This window comes from Vicia villosa, unplaced genomic scaffold (genome assembly GCF_029867415.1).
Source record: "Vicia villosa cultivar HV-30 ecotype Madison, WI unplaced genomic scaffold, Vvil1.0 ctg.003269F_1_1, whole genome shotgun sequence".
NCBI classification, from domain to species: Eukaryota; Viridiplantae; Streptophyta; class Magnoliopsida; order Fabales; family Fabaceae; genus Vicia; species Vicia villosa.
Genome location: NW_026706158.1, coordinates 37,659 through 58,084, shown reverse-complemented (window position 1 = coordinate 58,084; position 20,426 = coordinate 37,659).

The window sequence follows — 20,426 nt, the reverse complement described above, 5'->3', positions numbered from 1 at the left end:
ATAGGGAGAGGCCACGTCTTCGTCTTCAACCTCTCGCCACCTCTTTTAACAGCGGTTTCTTAAGAAAAGCGCTGTAATAGGTGAACCTTAAACCTGGAAAATAACGAATAGGGGTTAGACACAAAAGAAATTTGGCGCGAGGTCATGGTTCGATTCGTCTAGTCCATACGAATTCAATGGTACCACTTAGAACCTGCAATTTTGCCTAATTCAAAAAGCCCTAATTTTGAGATCATGAACCCTAAAATGGTAGCTTCGTGAATACTCAACCAAACCTTAATTAAATGTCCAGAAATGATCAGGACATCAAACTAAACTCAAATATATGTCTACATCTTGTTAAACATGCATGTATTATGAGATACGAGTTGATTTTTGTTTGAACAAATAGTGACCTGTAGTGCTTGATTCAGTGAGTTTCAAGGCTTGCAATTGATCTGGTTACGTTTAGTGAGGGTCAGGGAATGTGTTTGAGTACTTAGTTTGTGTTAAAACAAGCTGGAAATTAAAATTCGAATTTTAAATTTCCTTCAAAATGTCAAATTGATACAAGTGTGTTTACAAGCATAGAATGGTTCTCAATTCGTGTCCCCTCTGTTACTGAAGTGTTATAGCTCTTATATAGGCATTGAAGTGCTTAAGAACTAAGCTAGAAAGCATTAAGTGCTTCTGTTGAATTCTTGGCTTTTTCAACACTTATGACTTTGCATTTAAGCTACCATGGCTTGACTTTCAACCCTCCTTCTGCTGTACTTTGGCTTGGGGCAGAGTTTGATTGATTCCCTTGATGAGTCATGCTTAGAAATTAAGCCATCCATTATCCTTCCATTTTCCTTTTTAATTTAATCTTATATGTAATAAAATTAAATCAAAAATGGAACAAAAAATTATGTGGGCTTTGTCTTGGTCGTGGGAGGCCCATTGTATCATGGTAAACATGTTTGAACTATGAAAACTTGGCCCCATTTGGAAAAAATACATTTTTGAGCAATGTTGGTTTTATGCATTTTCCCAAAATTTAGCCAACTTCAACAAGGTGTAAATCCCTCAATTTTTGTCATATGAAGGAGATCTTGCACTTTTTGGAAACCTAAAAGAGTCCTCTAACCAATGTCTTTGGTCTCATGTCAAAATGATTTTTGATGCTCCTTGTGTATCCTTTTGAAAAAAGTGTCTTTTTGTTGACTTTGAAAATGACCTAAAATGTCTTGGTTCATATTTTTCAAATGGTGAACCTAATGACCATGGGACTGTCATACCCTAATTTTTGACCCCCCTGAGATGACATATCTTTAGGATTTTCATCAGGTCAAAGCAAGTACCCCGAGCAGTCACTTCTTCATCTGGCATTTAATTGAGGATGCTCAAAAACAAGAAAACTCAGGCAAAGGATCAATCAATAGAAGGATTAGTCTCTAATACAATCATAAGACTCAAGAGCTTCATTATTTCACCTATGATTGATTAGACACCCAGTCATCTGAGTACAGGTTTACTCAGGTCACCAGACTAGGGTTTTTTAGCCTATCAAGGACTAAAATCAGGGATCACCTTTGGGAAACCCTAAAAAGCCCCAGGGGATCATTCAAAGACATCAATCATCTTCAAATAGCTCATATGACAAGATCCACTGGACATCACACCTCAATTCAAAGTCTACAGTCATTATTTTCATATGGTCGACAATTAGGGTTTTTGACCTAATTCACCAGGATGGTTGACTTTTAATCAGGGCATGGATCTAAAACTCAAGACATGATTCAAGAACCTCTACTACCTCAATATAATCCATTTACATCATTCATTTGAGGAGAATATCTTGATTCTACACAAAAGTCCAAATTTTCACTTTATCAGGAAAAAGTCAACTATATGGGTTCACCTTTGACTTTTAAGATTTTTGGTCAAACCATGACTTTCAAAGATCAATATCATCAATATATGGATATTAAAGTCATTTGACCAAAGAAATTCAAAGAGATTCACCAAGGAGCAAAAAGTCGGGAATTAGGGTTTTTGAGGGCACTGTGGGAACTCAAAATTTCACCTACACAACTCAAAAAACTTCCAACATGAAAGTTGTAGATCTTGCAAAATAAAACAACATCTTACAAAGGAACTTTTTTCAAAAGATCAATCATTTAAGAGTTTTGGAAATTTTGGAGTTTTAGGTCATGAACACTTAGAAAATTTTCTAAGTGTTTTAACCTAGTTTTCTTCCAACTTTGGCCTCATTTTTCACAAATTTGCCAAAGGATTCTGAAGAAACTCCAAACTAATGATTTGAAGTAGATGTTTAGGGCTTTCCAAATTGTGTTCAACCTTCTCCAAATTCATTTTGAGCTAGGAGTTATGCTTGTTCAAAGTTGGCCTCATGAAGTGAAATTATAGGTCATGCATCATTTTTGAACTTTGCAATTTTGTGCACATGACCTCAATTATGGATGCTACACGACCCATAACACATCTGAAAACATGCCGTGCATTCATTTTCACCATGCCATGATCATTGAGGAAGATTCCTAAAACAAGAACATGTGATTATGTAATGATTACATTTGAGAATTTATGGCAAATTGATGAATCACCCAAGGAATCTTCTCACCAACCAATTAGAGCTCACTTTGTATCTGAAATGTTCCCTAAGATCAGATAGAATCAAAGGATAGGGAGCTGGCTCGAAAATGCAATGATCACACTTGGATATTCTTTGAAATTTCTTCATGGCTAAGAAACCAAATTCACTTCACTAAGCAAGCTCACTCTCTCAATCAGTACTGAATCATTTGCCTATAAATAGGAGAGCATACCTCAGTAGAAAAACACACCAAAGCAACCATATTCCTTGCTTTCTCTTTCTCTTCTCATGCTTATTGTTTTTCAAAGTTCTTTGGCAAGAAGAATCGTTTTCTTCAAACCAGAGCTTATCTTTGGAAAGTAAGCATTCTAACATCTCAAGGGAGGTCATTTGAGGTGATCCAAGCACCTGGATCATTTCTGTAAGTGGAGGAACACCATTGTTGCTCTCACTTTGAAGCTGTTGCAGTTGAAGGTCCATAGTACAATTCAGAAGGTTTCCAATCGAGCCAAGCATCCAGACACGTTCCATAGGAGGTAGTGAAGCTGTTCAGATGGCTGCAGCTCATCTGTAACTCAAGAATCATCACTCTCCATGTTCACTTGAAGCTCAAATCGAGGGAGGTCCATAGAACAATTCAGAAGGATTGAGGTTACAACAAGCATTCAGTTAGCATCACTGAGTCCCAAGGAAGCTTTTGGGATCATTCATACAAGCCCAGTTGCTCTCTATCATCCTCACGACCTCCATTTTCAGAGGTAAGTTTCTGAACTCCACCTCTTTAATTTAAGCACTCTTTATGATATAGCTCGATTCTATCTTGTTCAGCATCATCAGAGGATTGAAAACCCTCTATCATCATTCATTTATTCATCTTGTTTGTCATTTAATTTCAAATTTAGGGTTCATGTGTTCTTAGAGTTCTCTGAGAAATTAGGTAGTTATAGCTAATATAAATAAATGTTAGTTACATATCTGAGTTCGTGAGGAAATTTAGAGCAAAATTGATGTTTACATCATGTCATTTAGTTGAGAAACCAGAGAGTTAGAAATTTTAGAATTTGAGAGCTTGAGGAAGAAGACGACCATGGCTGTGGCGCGCAAAATTCAAATCCAAGGGCAGGGTTTATTTTATTTTGAGTAGTATGCGTTTTACAAACGAATTCATCGTTTGCCCTAGTGGCCTCACATACGCCCTTAGTCTCCTCATGCCTCAAGTCTGGGGTTCGAATCCCCCTCGCCCCAGACTTTTTGATTCTTTTATTTTTTCAATGATTTACCACTTGTTTTGAAACATAACCAAATGGGTGTGTGTCATTGTCACTAAGCGCGCGTTGGCTCAGTGGTGTTGTTTTGGGCTGGTAACATAAAGGGCGTGGGTTCAAACCTGGTTGGTGACAAAACCCTATTTTTTTACCACTTTTTTCCATTTGATTTCTTCACAACTTCAACCAATTATTTAACCTATCAAATTAATTTATTTTCACTTCATTTTTCACACACTTGTCATTTAATATATCTATTTTATGAATAATCAAAAAATCATAAAAATATTATTTATTTCATATATTTTTATTAGGTTTAAAATAGTATGTTTTAAGTGTTTTCTTAAATACTTTAAATGCATATATTCATTTTGTTTTAACCTAATTATTTTTGTGAATAAAGTTTATGATAAAACCCTAATTATTTAGGTCTTAATTAGGCATAGATTTTTTTTTCCTTACCTTAATTAAGTTGACTTTCTGTCAATTTTCAAAACTGTTTTCAATCTCCGAATAAATCGAATAATTAAGGTTTTCAAACAACAAAACCTTATATTATTTCAAATCATTTTCAAAACTAATTTTACACCAGTACTATAAAGTACTGGGCCTCTAATAGAGTGTAAGTCCCAAACACCTTCTCTTCTTAGCTTGTTTTCAAAACTGTATATTCAAAATCTTCTTTCTGTTTTCAAAACATTCTTCTGGTATTTGAAGGGCATTATTCCCGGTGAAACTCTTCAGATACCTATGTGACCTTTGTCCATCTTCACTTCTTCTGTTTTCAAAAACCATTAACTGTTTATCATATATATATTCAACTGTTATCCATCAATTGCTGGTAAAGCTCTGTACATACTTCTTCAAAGGCCTCCACTCCATCCAGGTTAGGCTTTACAAGCTTTCAATTTACAGTCTTTATTTAAATTACTGTCAAATATAAATTGTGCATATATATTAGTTTAGAACTACGTTTGAGTATAAACCTTAGGACAGTTAAACTATATATATATATATATATATTATAGGAATATGACCTAGGATTGAGAATTATTCCCGGTGAAACATCTTGGCAAAAACCTTAGAATCCAAAAATATAGGACACATCCACCCAAAGAGGAATTATTCCCGGTGAAACATCTTACCCATTTGCTTAGAGCCAAAATAAGTTCAAAACTACATAGCTTTCTCTTGTGCTATAACAAGGACCCTCGATTAGCCTCCTCTTGGGCTTTGTACAAGGACCCACAGGCTTCTTAAAAGCATTTCCAGCTTCCTCTTGAGCTTGTATACAAGGACCCATCAGGTTTCTTATAAACATAGGAACAGGTCTTTAGTCACCTTTTAGCCTACCCTGGTGAGTTTTCTTCCAATTTAAACCAGACTTTTAACAAGCTAAGTTTGTCTCAATTTTGCATTGAGTACACCTTTTGGAATGAGAGACATGGACAGTCTCTGTCACCCTTATCTTCATCAATCTTCCTTAGCAGAGTCTAGGATCCATATTTGCTTATCCTCAGCATGAGTCAGCCTTCATCTTGGGCTTTAAACAAGAAGTCTCCACTAGATAATCTTTCTGCCATTCACCAAAAGAGTCACAACCCCTGGAAAGGGTTAGCCTCCAAAGTCAATTAATGAAAAAGAGTCACGACCCCTGGAAAGGGTCAGCCTCCAAAATACATGATAAAGTCAGTCTTTTAACAGACAATTTCTCCAGCTGAGTCAAAACCCCTGTGTCGCGGGCGAAAAATCGTTTTGTTCCTCTTTTTTTGTGGGATGAGACACCTGATGCCTTCTTTGGGCTCGAGTGCTCATAAAAAATGATTTTTCTTTATTTCGACCAAACTTTTTATTATTTCCAAAGGAGGAAAAGGAAAAAAGCTGCAATAACCTAAAAGTGGGGGGAGATCTTGGGTAAGAGGGTTGGTTATACGAAGGGAAGGTATTAGCACCCAACGTATCTATAGTACTCTATAGGTTTCTTTGCTTTGTTTTTTTCATTCCATGTTATTGAGAGGTTCTTGTGAGAAAGAGGTGGGACCTAAGGTGTTTGTTTGATTATGCTCGCAAAGATCATCGCGATCCTCTGCATACATATCCCTTAGAGGGAATCAGAGCATCTGTAGCTCGGGGTCTACGGGTGCTAAGGTTTGAATGGTTTTTTTTTGTTTTGTTTTGCTCGCCAAGGATCGACCTTGTGCCTACGTATTCTCAAAGGGATGTTGAGAAAGCCAGAGCAATCGTAGTTCCCACTTATGCTAGTGAAAGTAAAGGAAAATAGACAAATGTCGTCTAAATGCTAGATGTATCTAATCTATATCATCACATACATCTGTTTGATTTTTGTTTGAAAATCTTTTCATTATAAGCCCGGGGCCATGCCACTTAGGGTGCTTAGAATGATAAAGATGTTTTTTGTTGTTTAACCAGCCTTGTGGCAAAAGTTTCAATGAAGTCAGCCTTGTGACAAAAACTTTGATTAATCAGCCAGCCTTGTGGCAAAAGTTTCAATGAAGTCAGCCTTGTGACAAAAACTTTGATTAATCATCCAGTACGGTGGTAAAACAGTTTGATTGATTAGCCAGCCTCGTGGCAAAAAAGTTTGATTTTGATTGATTGATTGTTTGTGATGATATAGAAGAGATACTCCTAGCATAGAGATGAAAAATGTCTAATCTCCTAGGGTATTTGATTTGGATATTGGGGATGCTTATAAGAAGCCCGTGGGTCCTTGTACGAAGCCCAAGAGGAGGCTATCCGAGGGTCCTTGCATTGTAAGCCCAAGAGGAGGCTATGGGAGGGACAATCCAGGGTCCTTGCATTGTAAGCCCAAGAGGAGGCTATGGGAGGGTCACTCGTTTGTACAAAGCCCAAGGGGAGGCATGGTATAGTTGGTTTGAGCTCTTAGAGCGATTTCACCGGGAAACCATACTCTATGTCCTAACCTAAACTAGGGAGATTCTTTGCACGAAGCCCAATAGGAGGCTATGGGGAACCTAGTGTTGTACTAAGTTGAATAAGCATATAACACAATCACAAGTATGAACAAGTACGAACAAACATGAACAAGTACATGAACAAATATGGACAGTTATACATATACGACAAAATGTGTGTATATAATGGAGTTTATGAAGGAAATATACCTGTGAGCATGATCCATTTGTATACACAGGGCTCGGGACTTATACTCGGGGAGAAGTCCACTTGAGTTTATTCAAAGCTATGTAAACAGGTATTTACAAAGGGCTTGGGACTTATACCTACATGGAGGCCCATGGTATATTTTTGGGAAGATTTAAAGAAAACCTTCATTTTTGGTTTGTTATTCAAAGTTAAAAATCAAACTGATCGAGATATGTACAAAAGGCGTACAATGAAATACCTAATTTCATGTACTTGAGTGGGTATGTACAAAAGGGCTTGGGGCTTATACCTACATGGAGGCCCATGTTTATTTACAAAACATGGTTGATTGTTTATTTACAGACGCGTTGTTTGAAAAACCGTTTGAAAGATTGTTTTGAAAGAAAGTTTATTTATTTTGAATAAAAAGACTGTGTAAAAAGAAAAAGGAGTGGGTCTTATACTCTCTAATATTCGAGAGGCCCCACATCGTTTTGAAAATCAATTGATCAATTAAAAAAAGATTTAATCAATAGTTTCAAAAAGAAATGGTTTATTGTCTTTGAAATGAATCGTGATCGCTTGTTTTAAAACGATTTGAATTTTGAAAGGAGTCAAATTAATCAAGATAAACAAAAAGATTGTCTTCAATTAACACTTAGATGATTAGGGTTTATTCAAAAAAATATTTACAAGTGATTAGGTTGAAAATTAAATGAAAAAAACAATATTTAAAGTATTAAAAATACTTAAAAATAAGTCATTTTAAACCTATTTAAAAATGTATTAAATAAATCTTTTTTGATGATTTTTTTGGATATTCATAAAATATATGTGTTAAATAAAGAGTGTACAAAAAATGAATGAAAAATGAATTAATTTGATGTGTTAATTAATTAATTAAAGTTGTAAAAAAAATGAAGAAAACCAAGTGTTAAAAAAATGGTTTGGTCCCTAGAGGACTTGAACTCGTGACCCTAAGGTCACCAACAAAAACAATAACCAGCTGAGCCACGCTTGTGGCTTGTTAGTAGTACGCGCTTGGTAGAATATATTACTCAACTGAATTTCAAAACTTATGAACCAAAAAACGCGCCAAGAACACAATCCCAATTTGAATTTGAATTTTCTGAAAACTGAACCAAATTGATCAAGTGAAGGGTCTAACTCACTCGTTTTTTCATAAGGATCATGATGGTGGTCTTTAATTGCATTTATTTTCACTCTAAGGCTATCAATTTTCTGATGAACACGAAGAACCCTAATTCTATGATTCAATCTGAAATCGTGTATGTGCAAGTTATGATGCAATTGATTGAGGGTTAATGATCCTCATGTGTGCAGAAATGAGATGGTATGTTCATATTTCATTTATGATGCGTGGAGAGTAGAGTTTGAAGTTCAAGTGCACTTACCTCAAAAACGGCCAAACTGAGAATTGGATTTTGATCTGGAGGTGTTACAAATGCTTTGTATCAATCTGAATAGCTTCTATGATGATTATGGAAGGTGTCTGGATGTCTGGAACAAGTTGAATTCATCTGAGCATGGCCATGGCACCCGATCTGAAGTTGCTTCAAGTATGAATCGAATTTGAAGATGGAGATGTTTCAGATCATATGTGAGTGTTTGGATAGTTCATATGTGATATATATGAGGTGTTGGAAGTGTTAGTTTGGACAGAAATGATCTTGAATGGATTTTGGCATGATAAGGCCATGGTTATGCATATTTGAGAAGTGAGGTAGTGATTTTGAGCTTGAGGTGTTTTTGGGGTGTATGAGTGGTTCAAACAAGTTTCAAATGATGTTTATGAGTTGTGGGAAGCATCATTTTGCTCAGAACTTCAAAGGTTTAGAGGTTGAGCATTTTACCTCTTTGAAACTTAAGAAACTTGCCATTCAAGAAAGAAGAGAGAAAACCTATAATTGTGAGATTTTGGTGTGAATTGAAGAGTGATTTGAACCTCTATTTATAGGCCAAAGTTTCTGAATACAAAGCTCTTGCAAGTTGATCAAGAATGATGATTTGGCTTAAGAGATAAAATGGAATCTTTCACATTAAATGCAAATGGTTAAAAGTGACTTAACCATGGTTATTTCTCAAGCTTCTTATCCTCTTCCATTCTGATCTCAAATCAGAAAATATCTACCAATTATTGCATCTATGCATCATTACTTGGATCATTTGGCAAAATGGTTCATAACTTAGTGAAAATGGCTTGAAATTTCAAGTGAAAAGTTCACTAATGTCAAAATTCAAAACCATAGCTACACTCCATATTTTTTCATGCTCTTGGACATTTTGGAAAGCTCATGTTACACACTTCAAAAGCCTAGTTGAAAGTTTCTTCAAGACCTTTAAGGAAATGGGTGAAAAAGATCCATGAACTTTGAAGAAAATGAAGTTTTAAGTGAAATTTTCATAAGATGCCAACTTTGAAGCTCCATATCTCTTAAATGGTTGATCTTATGGAAAAAAATTATATGTGTCAAAGTTGTTTATTGGATCAAAATCTACAACTTTCATGTTGGAAGTTTTTTTCAGTTTGTAGGTGAAATTTTGAGAAATTCCCTTTCAAAGTTTGGAAAAAAACCATGAAAAACACTTAGAAATTTTTCTAAGTATGGAAAGTCAAACTTTGACTTTTTGATTCTTGATTGATTTTCTTGATTTCTCTTGATCAAATGACTTCATATATCATATATTGATGATTTAAAACTTCAAAAGTCATGGTTGACCCAATTTCCCCAAAAGTCAATGGTGACCTTGTACAGTTGACTTTTTCAGACGAATCGCGTTTCTGGAGTTTTCAATGAAACAGGCTATCCTCATCAAATGAATGGTATGAATGGATCACATTGAAGCATTAGAGGATATTGAGCCATGGTTTGAGTTGTGGCACCATGTCCTGATTAAAAAAGTCAGTGGTTCAGTGAATTAGGTCAAAAACCCTAATTGTCGACCTGATGAAATTGATGACTGTGGATCTTGAATTAAGATGTAATTTCCATTGGATTTTGTCATAGGGATTATTTGAAGATGATTGAAACCTTTGATTGACTTTCTGGGGATTTTTAGGGTTTCCCAAATGTGATCCCTGATTTTGGTCCCTGATAGTTCAAAATCCTAATCTGATGATCTGAGATTTCACTGTTGATCAATCCTTGTGTAGGAGATGTTATGAGCCAATGGATTTGGTCAAAATGATGCACTTGTAGTCTTGAGGTCATGTCCCAAGTCATTAGGTCAATCTTTGAGCAAAAGTCAGGAGTATGCTATCTTCAATCAAAACCCTAATCTGATTGATTCAGAGGTGTTGAGCTTGTTGAAATGAATCTCTGAGGACCAAATGTTGATTATTGATGAAGATGATTCATTTGAGATGAAGGGAGAACAAAACCCTAATTGATTGTTACTTGTACTGATGGGTGATTTCCTGATTAAATCCTGCTGAGTCACAAGTAACAAACACAAGCTATGCAATTTGTTAGAGATGCAAATGATGCATATGCAAATGATATGAGATGGTATCTTAGGTCAAAAATTGGGGTATGACACCCTGGAAAGGGTTAGCCTCCAAAATCAGTCTTTCAAAAAATCAAAGATTCATTCTCTTAGGAGATAATTGTTAGAACAAGATTTGTTCTGATCAATTATCTTAGTTTTGATGATAACAATAATATGAATTTTGCTTAAGATAATATGGTACTCTAATCCAATGCAATTTTCCTTTCAGGAAATATATAAAGAGTACGCAAAATTCAGCGCTCAGAAGCTTTGTCTCAAATGGTTCAGCATGCAATATCAGAACATGGTCTGGCAAGACATCAGAAGATAGTCGAAGCAGAATCAGAACATGGGTCTATGGAAGCATCAGAAGAACAAGAGAACAGAAGCACTGAAGTTCTGATGGTATCACGCTCAGAAGCACTTCAAGGTCAGAAGATCAGAAGATGCTATGCACCAAGCTGTTTGACTCTGATGATATTCAAACGTTGTATTCACAAACATCAGATCAGAAGAAAGTACAAGTGGCAAGCTACGCTGTCTGATACATTATTTGCTCTAATACATTATTTCAGCCTATATGGCTCTGATACATATAATGTGTCCAAACATATATTTTATGTTCTAACTCGTTCATGCTGACTTTTGTCGTTTAGTTTTTGTTTTGTAACATTTCAGGATGTAGAGATGCTCAGATGATGCTCTGGTACATTCAACAATGTTCTGATACAAATCTAGCATGAAGTGATGTTGGTAGAAATTCAAAGCTCTGAAGCTATCCGAGGGAAGCAGAAATCAGAAGCTGCGAATGTTCTAAAGATCCAGAAAACTCAAGTTCTGAAGCTGTCCTGAATGGAAGCAGAAATCAGAAGCTGTGAATGTTCAGAAGATCAAAGAAATTCAAGTTCTGAAGCTGTCCTGAATGGAAGCAGAAATCAGAAGCTGTGAATGTTCAGAAGATCAAAGAAATTCAAGTTCTGAAGCTGTCCTAGATGGAAGCAGGAATCAGAAGCTGTGAGTGTTCTAAGGATCTAAGGAAATTCTAGTTCTGAAGCTGTCCTATGGAAGCAGAAGTCAGAAGCTATGAATTCTCTGAAGACAAGAAGCTTATATGATTGTCTCTACCGAAATAATCAGGGAAGTCTTTTATTAAAGTTCTTCGAGTATTTATTTCAGGGGGAGATTATTTATCTCAGGGGGAGATTGTTAATCTCAGGGGGAGACATATTCATATGCTTATGCTATAGCTGTGTAATTTGTCTTTTGCCTACTATTCTTTCTGATCGCAAATTCATATCATTTATATATGTTTTTGTCATCATCAAAAAGGGGGAGATTGTTAGAACAAGATTTGTTCTGATCAATTATCTTAGTTTTGATGATAACAATAATATGAATTTTGCTTAAGATAATATGGTACTCTAATCCAATGCAATTTTCCTTTCAGGAAATATATAAAGAGTACGCATAATTCAGCGCTCAGAAGCTTTGCCTCAAATGGTTCAGCATGCAACATCAGAACATGGTCTGGCAAGACATCAGAAGATAGTCGAAGCAGAATCAGAACATGGGTCTATGGAAGCATCAGAAGAACAAGAGAACAGAAGCACTGAAGTTCTGATGGTATCACGCTCAGAAGCACTTCAAGGTCAGAAGATCAGAAGATGCTATGCACCAAGCTGTTTGACTCTGATGATATTCAAACGTTGTATTCACAAACATCAGATCAGAAGAAAGTACAAGTGGCAAGCTACGCTGTCTGACAAAAGGAACGTTAAAAGCTACTAAAGGCTACGTCAGTAGACACAGCGTGAACAAGGCTCGAGGTAGTTGACAAAAGCGTATAACATTAAATGCGATGCTGTACGGAACACGCAAAGCATTAAATGCATTCAACGGTCATCTTCTCCAACGCCTATAAATATGAAGTTCTGATGAGAAGCAAGGTTAACGATCCTGAACAATACAATTCAAATTAACTTGCTGAAACGCTGTTAAACTCAAAGCTCAGAATCTTCATCTTCATCAAAGCTCACTACATTGCTGTTGTAATATATTAGTGAGATTAAGCTTAAACGTTAAGAGAAATATCACAGTTGTGATTATCGCTTTTAAGAAGCATTTGTAAACTCTTAGAATTACATTAAGTTGTAAGGAACTAGAGTGATCGTGTTGATCAGAATACTCTAGGGAAGTCTTAGGAGTGAACTAAGCCTAGAGTGATCGTGTTGATCAGTAGACTCTAGAAAAAGTCTTAGAGGGTATCTAAGCAGTTGTTCCTGGAGTGATCAGTGTGTGATCAGAAGACTCTGGAAGACTTAGTTGCGGACTAAGTGGAAAACCATTGTAATCCGTGCGATTAGTGGATTAAATCCTCAGTTGAGGTAAATCATCTCTGCGGGGGTGGACTGGAGTAGTTTAGTTAACAACGAACCAGGATAAAAATAACTGTGCATTTATTTTTATCTGTCAAGTTTTTAAAGCTACACTTATTCAAACCCCCCCTTTCTAAGTGTTTTTCTATCCTTCAATTGGCATCAGAGCGCCGGTTCTAAGGTGCAAGAACTTAACCGTGTTTAGAAAAGATTCAGGAAGAGAAAAACGCTTCAGTAAAAGATGGTTGATGAAAGTGAAAAGTCTACACCTACACCTGCATCTACATCTGGCTCTGCTGAGCAATACAACGGTAACAATGGTTATACTAGACCGCCGGTATTTGATGGTGAAAACTTTGAATACTGGAAAGATAAACTGGAAAGTTACTTTCTGGGTCTAGATGGTGATCTATGGGATCTTCTGATGGATGGTTACAAACATCCAGTAAATGCCAGTGGCGCAAAGCTGTCAAGGCAAGAAATGAATGATGATCAAAAGAAGCTTTTCAGGAATCATCATAAATGCAGAACTGTTTTGCTGAATGCTATCTCTCATGCTGAGTATGAGAAGATATCTAACAGGGAAACGGCCTATGACATATATGAGTCCTTGAAAATGACTCATGAAGGAAATGCTCAAGTCAAGGAGACTAAAGCTCTAGCTTTAATCCAGAAGTATGAAGCCTTCAAGATGGAGGATGATGAAGACATTGAAAAGATGTTTTCAAGATTTCAAACTCTTACTGCTGGATTGAGGGTTCTTGACAAGGGATACACCAAGGCTGATCATGTAAAGAAGATCATCAGAAGCTTACCCAGAAGATGGGGTCCTATGGTGACTGCATTCAAGATTGCAAAGAATCTGAATGAAGTTTCTCTGGAAGAGCTTATCAGCGCCTTGAGAAGTCATGAAATAGAGCTGGACGAAAATGAGCCTCAAAAGAAAGGTAAGTCTATTGCATTAAAATCCAATATCAAGAAATGCACTAACGCTTTTCAGGCTAGAGAAGAAGATCCTGAAGAATCAGAATCTGAAGAAGAAGATGAACTGTCCCTGATCTCCAGAAGGCTAAATCAACTCTGGAAGACCAAGCAAAGGAAGTTCAGAGGCTTCAGAAGTTCAAGGAAATTTGAACGTGGAGAATCTTCTGATGAAAGAAAATTTGACAAGAAGAAGGTCATGTGCTATGAATGCAATGAGCCTGGACACTACAAGAATGAATGTCCAAATCTTCAGAAGGAAAATCCCAAGAAGAAGGTTCATAAGAAGAAAAGTCTTATGGCAACCTGGGATGAGTCAGAAGATGATTCAGAAGATGAGCAGGCCAACTGTGCGCTGATGGCGACAGAAGATGACGAATCAGAATCTACATCAGAATCAGATTCTGAAGAGGTATTTTCTGAACTTACTAGAGATGAGTTAGTTTCCGGTCTAACTGAACTTCTGGAACTCAAGTCTCAGATTAGTCTCAAATACAAAAAGCTGAAAAAGCAATTTGAATTTGAAACAAAGAAGCTTGAGTTGGAGAATTCTGAATTAAAAGAAAAACTTTTAAAATTATCCAATAATGTTGGATCCCCTTCTGATTCAGAAAAATCCACTCCCAGTCTAAACCATATTCTGAAAGAATATGATTTAAGTTTCAGGAAGTTCTTATCTAGAAGTATTGGCAGAAGTCAGCTAGCTTCTATGATATATGCTGTGTCTGGAAACAAAAGAGTCGGCATTGGTTTTGAGGGTGAAACCCCATACAAACTTGAACCTGTTGATGAAATGAAAATTACATACAAGCCATTGTATGATCAGTTCAAGTATGGCCACTCTCATGATATTAGGCACACTTCACATGCTCAAAGTTTTCACATAACACACACCAAAAAGCATGTGACACAACCTAGGAAATATCATGAAACTCACATTAAGAATTATCATGCTGTTCCTCCTTCTGCTTACAATGTTAAACCTAAGTTCAATCAGAACTGGAGGAGAACTAACAAGAAAGGACCCAAGAAAATGTGGGTACCAAAGAAAAAGACTATTTCTTTTGCAGATTCACTGGGTGACAAAGAAGATAAAAGTCAACATGACATGTCTCCTGGACTCAAGTTGATCTCAACACTTGAAGGGAAGAAAGACTGTCTTCCAAGTTCTGGTTCTTAAATCTGTTGAAGAAACTATGTTTGTAAGAAATCAGAGAAGAAAGCTTATTAGTCTTAGAACCATCTGTTTTGTTTGTCTCTAAAGCATTGATGTTTCTTTCTTGATTATTCTGATTGATCTAAAATGCTACAGAATAGACAATATTGAAACATTGATTGTGGACCAATCAATAAATGTCTGGTTTGATGATAAACTTGGTTCTAATGAAACAAAGCGCTTAAGAATTTCTGCAGATACAGTTTTGTCTTATCAGAAGCTGCAGAACAAAGAAGTGAACCTCCAGAAGCTGTGTGTATCAGAAGTAATGGATCAGAAGATCATTCAGATCTATATCAGCACACTTCAGAAGGAGTGTTTCCAGAAGAGAAAGTTAATCAGATAAGAAGCAGTGATCAGAATCTGAAGGCGTAAAGTCTATTCTGAATTTTACAGTTGTCATCTATTATCTGATGGTGTACACGTGTCTGTACGGTTAGTACAAAGCGTGCAGTTGAAAAGACGCGGACCTAGGTAACTGTTTTAAATCATTTCATTTACCATGTTCTCTCTCCTAATGTCATTTCTCATTAAATGCATAATGATTTCTTTTTTAAATCTTTTATATAACCCGCTTCATCTTCATTCCCTTTTTTTCTCTCTTTCTCTCTATTTTGTGCATTCACTTCGTTGCATTTCCTTTCAAACCCTAGTTTTCTGATTTGATCTCAAAGCATTATCATCATGAACTCTTCCTCTTTCTCATCATCCTCAAAAGAAAGACCGACTTCTTCACAAATCCGCCTACGAAGTTATAAAGATGCTCCTTTGAAAACTTGCTTGATACCCACGAAGGACTTGGAGGTTTTATGTGAAACTGATGTGGACATCAACAACCTTAAAGCTAATGGCTTTCAGTGTGATGCAAGAATCTTTGAGCAAGGATGGTCTAATTGTCTTGATAGATTGGCTGGTCCAATTTATCCTGAACTTGTGAAGGATTTTTGGGTACACGCAACGGTTACACCAACTGCCATCATTTCATTTGTGCTAGGGCATGAAGTGGTTATCACTGAGAAGCTCATCAGGAAGCTGTACAATCTTGATGATGAAGAAGGTTGGTCTGGTCTTCAACCCAATACAGTTGACTGGACTCCAGTTGAAAAACAAATCTCTACGGTTTTTGGAATTGATTCTCACAACACAGGCACCTTAAGGCCGTTCTATAAAGTATGGGCTGAGATTATTCTGGGTTCTCTTCACCATAGAAAAAGTATGCTCTTCTCCTCCTACATTAGTCCGACTCACAAGTACACTCTTTTCTGCATTGGCAAAAAGATAGAGATCAACATCTCTCATATTCTGTTTGAGAATCTGAAAACATCTATCTTTGAATCAAGAGAAGATGAAAGGGCGAAGTACCCTCATATTCCAAGAACAACCATTCCTTTCGGAAGAATGATTTCAGACATTCTGATTGAAAGCAAAGTTGTGGACTCTATCAGAAATTGAAATGCATCGCATTCTCTTGGAGTAATTCAAGGTCCCATCTTCAATGGTGTTGATTTGTTCAGACTGGAACTCATTAAGAATGTACCCGTCGTGTGCACAAGCTTTCCTGACATTCTGTCAAGAAGAATTGCTGTTGAAGGATTCATCTCCTTGTTTCATAAAGAACTTGATCATGTTGTCAAGCTTTTCTTGGAAGATTGTGTTAGGAAGCAATCAGACGTTGATCCTGCTTGGATCCGTGGCAGAGTTCTCCCATCCAAAGATGATATTCTGAAGAAGGATAAGAAGGAACGACAGGCAAGGCTGAAAAGAAAAGCACAAGAAGATGAGGCTGAGAGAGCCAAGAAGTTAAGGGTCACCTATGATCCTGACAAGGTGGACTCTAAAGAACGAAGAGATAAAAGGATCAGAGATTCCTTTCGCAGAACCAGATCTTCTTCTTCTTCTGTACAAATCTCCAGAAAGGTATTTACTCCACCTCCGTCTGTCCCTAAACCTTCTCCCAAATCACCTCCTTCTGAACCAAAAGTAAACTTCACCTTACCAAATCCTTCTCCATCATCCTTCTCCTCTCCCATTCTAAACCCCACACCTTTAAGTATTCTTCTCCCAACTCCTTCTGATAAATCTTTCTCACCAATTCCCTTTACAAACACTCCATCCTCGTCTCAATCTGTCATTTCTGATATTCCATCCTCATCAATCATTCTCTCAGATATCCCTTCTTCCTCATTCACCGTACCTCCACCTTCGATATCCCATCCCTTACCTACCAGAAAATCCAAACCTTACTGTCTTCTCTACCCTGACTACAAATTCACCTTCAATCCGCCTGAACCTGAACCCTATACCCACCTGGAACTTTTCAGACATGAGGTGATTAGCAGTCTAGACCTTCTGAAGGATGCATTCCTAAATGGTCTGGATGATGTTTCTACAAGAAATCTCTGGAGAAGATTTCGCAAGGATTTTCAAGTAGAAGCAATGGGAGTACAGAAAAGACTAGTGGCGGCTGCCCCGGGTTACCCTGGTTACCTTCTGGAGGAAGATAATGGTATATACTACCATCCTCTCAGAAATTGTGTTGCTGCTGAGGAGAAGCCCTTTGTGGATGAATTGGAAGTATTAAGACTGGCTGCTGCAATGGAAGCAAATCCTTGCAGGGATATTGTTATCTTTATTCCTCAACATCCTGTTCTGCTAGGAGACTTCAAGACTCTCTTTGACTATCTGAGGGAAAACTCGTCTGTGAAAGACCCCAGCTTGGTCATTCCAGAAGTTGTTGACCCACCAGAAGTTGAAGGTCCTTCTGCTCCAAGGAATCTAGCTGTCATTCTTCAGGCACTTGAGAATGGAGAATCTGAAATTCCTGCTGCAGAATATGGAGATGCTTCTATGCAAGAAGCAGATGCTGAAGATCATGTTGCTAAAACTGTCCCTGTTGAGGAAATTCCTGCAAATGATCTATCTATGGAAGCTGCAGATCAAGCTGCCATTCCTGTGGTTGAAAGCGGTGAAGCTTCTTCTGATGAATCTTCTCGCCTTGCAAGGACTCTAGAAGAAATTCAGAAGAGACAGGATGAGCAAAGCTCACTCAATGATCAGTATAGTGCTTTCATGGTGAGGCAAGAAGGACACAACAATATGGTTCAAGAGATGCTGACCAAGATCTTATCAAGACTAGGGCCATCTTAGATTGAGTCTGTGTTGTTTCTTTCCTTTCATTGCATCTGTCTTTGTGCATCTAATCTTTCTTCTTCATGTACTTCTGTACCTGCTGTTTGCACTTCAATGAAAACATCTTCTTCCTCCATGTGTTTCTTGTTGTTTATCTCTGAATCTTTTTTGCTTTTTGATGATATGACAAAAAGGGGGAGAAAGATAAATGATAAATGATTTGATTTAATCAGTTGCTCTTACTAACAAGAACTGCAAAGTTCTATATGGTTTAAGTGTTTTGCAGGTATACTGAAGAGAATCTTCAAAGCAAACACAAGAAGCAAAACCATGGAAACTGAAGCAAGCCGAGTGCTGTCAAGCTTCAGAGATCAGAAGCAAGAAAGAAGAATGAATCAGAAGCACTGATAATAGAATTTGATCTATATTTGTCTATTTATTCTGACAAAATTCTATTTGCTCTGATACATATAATGTTATGGCTCTGATACATTATTTGCTCTGATACATTATTTCAGCCTATATGGCTCTGATACATATAATGTGTCCAAACATATATTTTATGTTCTAACTCGTTCATGCTGACTTTTGTCGTTTAGTTTTTGTTCTGTAACATTTCAGGATGTAGAGATGCTCAGATGATGCTCTGGTACATTCAACAATGTTCTGATACAAATCTAGCATGAAGTGATGTTGGTAGAAATTCAAAGCTCTGAAGCTATCCGAGGGAAGCAGAAATCAGAAGCTGCGAATGTTCTAAAGATCCAGAAAACTCAAGTTCTGAAGCTGTCCTGAATGGAAGCAGAAATCAGAAGCTGTGAATGTTCAGAAGATCAAAGAAATTCAAGTTCTGAAGCTGTCCTGAATGGAAGCAGAAATCAGAAGCTGTGAATGTTCAGAAGATCAAAGAAATTCAAGTTCTGAAGCTGTCCTAGATGGAAGCAGGAATCAGAAGCTGTGAGTGTTCTAAGGATCTAAGGAAATTCTAGTTCTGAAGCTGTCCTATGGAAGCAGAAGTCAGAAGCTATGAATTCTCTGAAGACAAGAAGCTTATATGATTGTCTCTACCGAAATAATCAGGGAAGTCTTTTATTAAAGTTCTTCGAGTATTTATTTCAGGGGGAGATTATTTATCTCAGGGGGAGATTGTTAATCTCAGGGGGAGACATATTCATATGCTTATGCTATAGCTGTGTAATTTGTCTTTTGCCTACTATTCTTTCTGATCGCAAATTCATATCATTTATATATGTTTTTGTCATCATCAAAAAGGGGGAGATTGTTAGAACAAGATTTGTTCTGATCAATTATCTTAGTTTTGATGATAACAATAATATGAATTTTGCTTAAGATAATATGGTACTCTAATCCAATGCAATTTTCCTTTCAGGAAATATATAAAGAGTACGCATAATTCAGCGCTCAGAAGCTTTGCCTCAAATGGTTCAGCATGCAACATCAGAACATGGTCTGGCAAGACATCAGAAGATAGTCGAAGCAGAATCAGAACATGGGTCTATGGAAGCATCAGAAGAACAAGAGAACAGAAGCACTGAAGTTCTGATGGTATCACGCTCAGAAGCACTTCAAGGTCAGAAGATCAGAAGATGCTATGCACCAAGCTGTTTGACTCTGATGATATTCAAACGTTGTATTCACAAACATCAGATCAGAAGAAAGTACAAGTGGCAAGCTACGCTGTCTGACAAAAGGAACGTTAAAAGCTACTAAAGGCTACGTCAGTAGACACAGCGTGAACAAGGCTCGAGGTAGTTGACAAAAGCGTATAACATTAAATGCGATGCTGTACGGAACACGCAAAGCATTAAATGCATTCAACGGTCATCTTCTCCAACGCCTATAAATATGAAGTTCTGATGAGAAGCAAGGTTAACGATCCTGAACAATACAATTCAAATTAACTTGCTGAAACGCTGTTAAACTCAAAGCTCAGAATCTTCATCTTCATCAAAGCTCACTACATTGCTGTTGTAATATATTAGTGAGATTAAGCTTAAACGTTAAGAGAAATATCACAGTTGTGATTATCGCTTTTAAGAAGCATTTGTAAACTCTTAGAATTACATTAAGTTGTAAGGAACTAGAGTGATCGTGTTGATCAGAATACTCTAGGGAAGTCTTAGGAGTGAACTAAGCCTAGAGTGATCGTGTTGATCAGTAGACTCTAGAAAAAGTCTTAGAGGGTATCTAAGCAGTTGTTCCTGGAGTGATCAGTGTGTGATCAG